The sequence below is a fragment of the Bombina bombina genome, chromosome 5, assembly GCF_027579735.1.
Source record: "Bombina bombina isolate aBomBom1 chromosome 5, aBomBom1.pri, whole genome shotgun sequence".
Taxonomy (NCBI): Eukaryota; Metazoa; Chordata; class Amphibia; order Anura; family Bombinatoridae; genus Bombina; species Bombina bombina.
This window is the reverse complement of record NC_069503.1, coordinates 44,773,620-44,780,468: the sequence shown is the minus strand read 5'-3', so window position 1 is coordinate 44,780,468 and position 6,849 is coordinate 44,773,620.

The window sequence follows — 6,849 nt, the reverse complement described above, 5'->3', positions numbered from 1 at the left end:
AGCAAAGGTAATTGTGTCCGATGCTGCAGTCATGAGACTTACAACTTCCATGCACATAGCTACTGAAGGGAATGATTGAGACTGAAGGTTCCGACAAGCTGAAACCAATTTTAAGCGTCTCTTGTCTGTTAGAGACAGAGTCATGGACACTGAATCTATCTGGAAACCTAAAAAGGTGACCATTGTCTGAGGAATCAAGGAACTTTTTGGTAAATCGATCCTCCAACCATGTCTTAGTTGATTTGTGTGAGATTTTGCAGAATGTAAAGACTGAGTTAGTACCAAGATATTGTCCAAATAAGGAAATACCGCAATACCCCGTTCTCTGATTACAGAGAGTAGGGCACCGAGAACCTTTAAAAAGATTCTTGGAGCTGTCACTAGGCCAAAAGGAAGAGCGACAAATTGGTAATTCTTGTCTAGAAAAGAGAATATCAGAAACTAATAATGATCTGGATGAATCGGAATATGAAGATATGCATCCTGTAAGTCTATTGTGGACATATAATGCCCTTGCTGAACAAAAGGCAGCATAGTCCTTATAGTCACCATTTTGAAAGTTGGTACTCTTACATAGCGATTCAAACTTTTCAGATCCAGAACTTGTCTGAATGATTTTTCTTTCTTTGGGACAATGAATAGATTTGAATAAAACCCCAGACCCTTTTCCTGAACCAGAACTGGCATGATTACCCCTGAAAACTCCGGGTCTGAAACACACTTCAGGAAAACCTGAGTCTTTACTGGATTTGCTGGGATGCGTGAGACAAAATATCTTCTCACAGGAGGTCTTACTCTGAATCCTATTCGATACCCCGAGAGACAATACTCATAAACCATTGATTTTGAACAGAATTCATCCAAACATCCTTGAAAAATCTTAATCTGCCCCCTACCAGCTGAGCAGGAATGAGGGCCGCACCTTCATGCGGACTTGGGGGCTGGCTATGGTTTCTTAAATGGCTTGGATTTATTCCAATTTAAAGAAGGTTCCAATTGGAAACAGATTCCTTGGGGGAAGGATTAGGTTTCTGTTCCTTAATTTGTTGAAAGGAACAAAAACGGCTAGAAGCTTTAGATTTACCCTTAGGTCTTTTATCCTGAGGCAAAAAAAACTCCCTTCCCCCCAGTGACAGTTGAAATAATCAAATCCAATTGAGAACCAAATAACTTATTACCTTGGAAAGAAAGAGAAAGCAATCTAGACTTAGAAGTCATGTCAGCATTCCAAGATTTAAGCCACAAAGCATGTCTAGCTAAAATAGCTAAATACATAGATTTAACATCAATGTTGATGATATAAAAAATGGCATCACAAATAAAATGATTAGCATTTTGAAGCAAGCGAACAATGCTAGACAAATCAGAATCCATTTCTTGTTGCTCTAAATTTTCCAACCAAAAAGATGATGCAGCTGCAACATCAGCCAAAGAAATTGCAGGCCTGAGAAGATGACCAAAATATAAATAGGCTTTCCTTAGTTTAGATTCAAGTTTCCTATCTAAAGGATCTTTAAAGGAAGTACTATCTTCCATAGGAATAGTAGTACGTTTAGCAAGAGCAGAGATAGCCCCATCCCATCAACTTTGTGGATCTTCTCCCAAAACTCCAATGTAACTGTTGGCAAAGGATACAATTTTTTAAACCTTGAAGAAGAAATAAAAGAAGTACCAGGACTATTACATTTCTTAGAAATCACATCAGAAATAGCATCAGGAACTGGAAAAACCTCTGGAGTAACCACAGGAGGTTTATAAACAGAATTTAAACGTTTACTAGTTTTAATATCAGGAGGACTAGTTTCCTCAATATCCAATGTAATCAACACTTCTTTTAACAAAGAACGAATATATTCTATTTTATTTTAAATAAATAAGTAGATTTGTCAGTGTCAATATCTGAGGAAGGATCTTCTGAATCAGATAGATCCTCATCAGAGGAGGATAATTCAGTATGTTGTCGGTCATTTGAAATGTCATCAACTTTATGAGAAGTTTTAAAAGACCTTTTACGTTTATTAGAAGGCAGGATGGCAGACAAAGCCTTCTGAATAGAATCAGCAATAAAATCTTTTAAATTCACAGGTATATCTTGTACATTAGATGTTGAAGGAACAACAACAGCCAATGCACTATTACTGATGGAGACATTCTCTGCATGTAAAAGTTTATCATGACAACTATTACAAACCACAGCTGGAGAAATAATCTCCACAAGTTTACAACAAATGCACTTAGACTTGGTAGAACTGTTATCAGGCAGCAGGGTTTCAACAGTGATTTCTGAGACAGGATCAGATTGAGACATCTTGCAAATGTAAGAGAAAAAACAACATATAAAGCAAAATGATCAATTTCCTTATATGGGAGTTTCAGGAATGGAAAAAAAAAGAGGCATATAGGAATGGGGTTTTAAATAATGAAAAGACGCAACCTTGTGAAAGGACTCAGCATCAACTAAGACGATGACGAATGACGAATTTGCATCATCGAACATAACTTTGGGCCAAAAAATCTCACGCCAATAATGACACAATATACTTTGGCATTTTGCGCCCTTGCAAGCCTAATTTTGCCCGCAAATTAAAAAGAACATTCCCTAAAAAATGCATTTCCCAGATATGAAACTGACAGTCTGCAAAAGGAAATATACTTAAACCTGACTCATGGCAAATATAAGTATAATACATATATTTAGAGCTTTATATAAATACATAAAGTGCCAAACTATAGTTGTGAGTGTCTTAAGTAATAAAAACATACTTACCAAAAGACACCCATCCACATTTAGCAGATAGCCAAACCAGTACTGAAATGGTTATCAGTAGAGGTAATGGAACATGAGAGTATATTGATCATCTGAAAAGGGAGGTAGGATGGTACCTCAAGACCAGATGGCCCTTTTGCAAAAGCCTATCTCCGCTTCGGAGATTAAGACTGCCATTAAATCTCTTAAAGCCTTCAAATCACCGGGACCAGATGGTTTTACAGACTTATTCTACAAAAAAAATCAAATTCAGCTAATACCTATTCTAGTACTCTTCTTCACTCTAGCGAGCTCTCAAGGCACATTTCAAGCTGAATTCCTGCAGGCTGTTATCATTACTCTTCTGAAACAAGGTAGAGATCTTACAATATGTAAGAGCTACAGGCCCATTTCATTGCTAAATCTGGACGTCAAGCTATATGCCAAAATAATAGCTTCACGCCTCAATGCTCTATTGCCCACATTAATTGACCCTGATCAAGTGGGTTTTGTTCTGCATCGTCAAGGCCTGGATAACACTAGACGGCTCTTGAATATCTATTTTGAGGCTAATAGACTATGTTTGCCCTGTGCCACCCTGTCGTTGGACGCTGAGAAGGCCTTTCGACAGGGTGTGCTGGGACTATATGTTTGCAGTGCTGCGGAAGTTTGGATTTCTGACTCCCTTCATAACATCCATAGCGGCGCTAGATTCTAACCCATCTGCCATAGTTCTGGGACTTGGTTTCTGCTCTGAGCCCTTTGTAATAACTAATGGCATGAGACAAGGGTGTCCGTAATCACCCCTTATATTCACCCTTATAATGGAACCACTGGCCACAGCCATTCATTCCTGCACACTGATTAGAGGCGTGGAAATACATCATATAGAACAGAAAGTGGCACTTTTCGCAGACAACCTGACTATACTTGTTTCAGATCCCCTCACAGCGCTGCCTCACCTGTTTTCTCTGTTAGACAGATTTGCCCTAGTCAGCTACTACAAACTCAACGTACAAAAAAACAGAAGCGAATACTATAAACTTCTTGGAAGATACTATTCATGGGTCCACGTTACACATTAAACATCTTGGGGTGTATTTATTGCATAATATACCAACCTTGATTGAGCTAAATTTCTCTCCCTTACTCTCCACGATCGCATCTGCTGTTGAGACGTGGAATGTCCCATCCCTATCCTGGCTGGGACAAATAGCAGCTTCTGGGTCCTTCCCAGTGAGATTTACTGGGTCCTTCCCAGTAAATCTCCACAATATCTTCCCAGCTGAATGGGTCTGGATCTGGGTCTGTCACCTTGCTGTCCTGCTGAGCCTTCCCAATGGAGTGGACGAGATCTCAGTAGTCCTGCTCCAGTTCGCACTCCAGGGTTGCTAGGTGAGCCAGGTCTTGCTCTAGCTCATGGGGGTCATCCCAGTCATGCCTAGCCTCCCTCACGTGGAAAATGTCCTGAAGTCTGGTCTGCGCAGGGCTCCCAAAGTCAGGCTCTGCAAAGGACTCCCATAACAAGCCAGGACCATCAAACTCCTCTCCCTCTGGTTTGTCATGCTCGGCTGTCCAGGGTATATACTGTGCCATATACCACCAGAGCGCCTGGTAGGCATCCTCCAGCCATAGCTCCTGCCATACCCGGTGCTCTAGTTCCTTCACCCATTCCTCCAGGGGCTGCTCTCCCAGGAAGGGCATCCACAGGGCCACTTGCTTCTGCAACCGCTGCTCTTCACTGGGGAGACTCTCACCCTGCTGGTATTGTACATTATCCAGGGCCTGGTACCAGATGCCTTTCCTTAATGCATCCCGGCCATCCAGGTCCTCCTCCTCGTATAACACTGCTGGTTACATTCTGTTGCTTTTAGGGTCACTGTACTAGGACATGCGTTGCCCCCAACTTGTAAATCCATGGAATGGTATCTCCTGTAGCTGTCCTTCTGGCTGTGGGAACGACTCACCGCTGCCACCAATTGTTATGGCACCCCCCAGGCATAAAAGGGGTTAAACCGCAGTTTAGTAGATCTTCCCTTTCAGAGACACAGGCAGCTACCGCAGAACACCAAACTCCCGAACCGGAACCTCATGAATAGCTGCTAGCAGCTGAACAGGAAAAGCACCCCAGCGGCTTACACTCCTGGCAATCAGTCTCTAACAGCATACAGTAAATCCCCCCAAGAACGAGACAAAGCTCCGTGTTGAGGGTCAAGCAGTGAACAGGAAAATCACACAGGAACACAATCAGTTTACCCAGACAGACTCCTGAGACACAATCAGATTAGAAACATAAATAAAATACATCTTATTACAGAATATAAGAACAGCTCTTATTAACAATTAAGTCCTTTATGCCCACTTGGTTTATAGAGTCACAATTGCTCCCACAAGGGACACTCACACCCTGTTCCCATCCTGTATTTATGGATACAGGGTGACATGGACATATGACAGAGTTATGAAAGTACATGGGGTGTACAGCATATAAAATTCCACATTTCCATGCAGTCTCTGGGTATGCTTAAACCCATGTACCTCCAGCCCAAAGAACGTTCCAGGCCCTCAGATCTTGCTGACTCATGTCACAGTCTTTGTAGGGGAAAATCAAGTGTTTCAACAGGGGGCCATAGTCTAAAGGCAGCAGGTGGCAAACCAGGCTCCTCCAATGCACAGTGGCGAGATTGGTCTCATCACATCATTAATCACTGAGTCAGAGAAACCTCTATGACTAAGCACTAGGCGTTCAATTACCACACCTTCAAATTTAATGATTTGAGATCCTGATAGAAAAATGGACCTTGAGACAGAAGGTCCGGCCTTAATGGAAGTGGCCAAGGTTGGCAACTGGACATCCGAACAAGTTCTGCATACCAAAACCTGTGAGGCCATGCTCGAGCTACCAGCAACACAAACGATTGTTCCATGATGATTTTGGAGTTCACTCTTGGAAGAAGAACTAGAGGTGGGTAAATATAAGCAGGTTGGTAACACCAAGGAAGTGTCAACGTATCCACTGCTTCCGCCTGAAGATCCCTGGACCTGGATAGGTACCTGGGAAGTTTCTTGTTTAGATGAGAAGCCATCAGATCTATTTCTGGAAGACCCCACATCTGAACAATCTGAGAAAACACATCTGGATGGAGGGACAGCTGAGATAATCCGCTTGCCAATTGTCTGAGATATGTACTGCAGAAATTAGACAAGAGCTGGATTCCGCCTAAGAAAGTATGCAATATACTTTTTCATAGCTAGGGGACTGTGAGTCCCACCCTGATGATTGACATATGCCACAGTTGTGATATTGTCTGTCTAAAAACAAATGAATGGTTCTCTCTTCAACAGAGGCCAAATCCGAAGAGCCCTGAAAATTGCACAGAGTTCCAAAATATTGATTGGTAATCTCGCCTCTTGAGATTTCCAAACCCCTTGTGCTGTCAGAGATCCCCACAGCTCCCCAACCGGAAAGACTCACATCTGTTGTGATCGCAGTCCAGGTTGGACGAACAAAAGAGGCCCCTAGAACTATGCGATGGTGATCTAACCACCAAGTCAGAGATAGTCGAACATTAGGATTTAAAGATATTAATTGTGATAATCCCTGCACCATTGATTCAGCATACAAAACTGGAGAGGTCTCATATGAAAACTAGCAAAGGTAATTGTGTCCGATGCTGCAGTCATGAGACTTACAACTTCCATGCACATAGCTACTGAAGGGAATGATTGAGACTGAAGGTTCCGACAAGCTGAAACCAATTTTAAGCGTCTCTTGTCTGTTAGAGACAGAGTCATGGACACTGAATCTATCTGGAAACCTAAAAAGGTGACCATTGTCTGAGGAATCAAGGAACTTTTCGGTAAATCGATCCTCCAACCATGTCTTAGTTGATTTGTGTGAGATTTTGCAGAATGTAAAGACTGAGCTAGTACCAAGATATCGTCCAAATAAGGAAATACCGCAATACCCCGTTCTCTGATTACAGAGAGTAGGGCACCGAGAACCTTTGAAAAGATTCTTGGAGCTGTCACTAGGCCAAAAGGAAGAGCGACAAATTGGTAATGCTTGTCTAGAAAAGAGAATATCAGAAACTAATAATGAT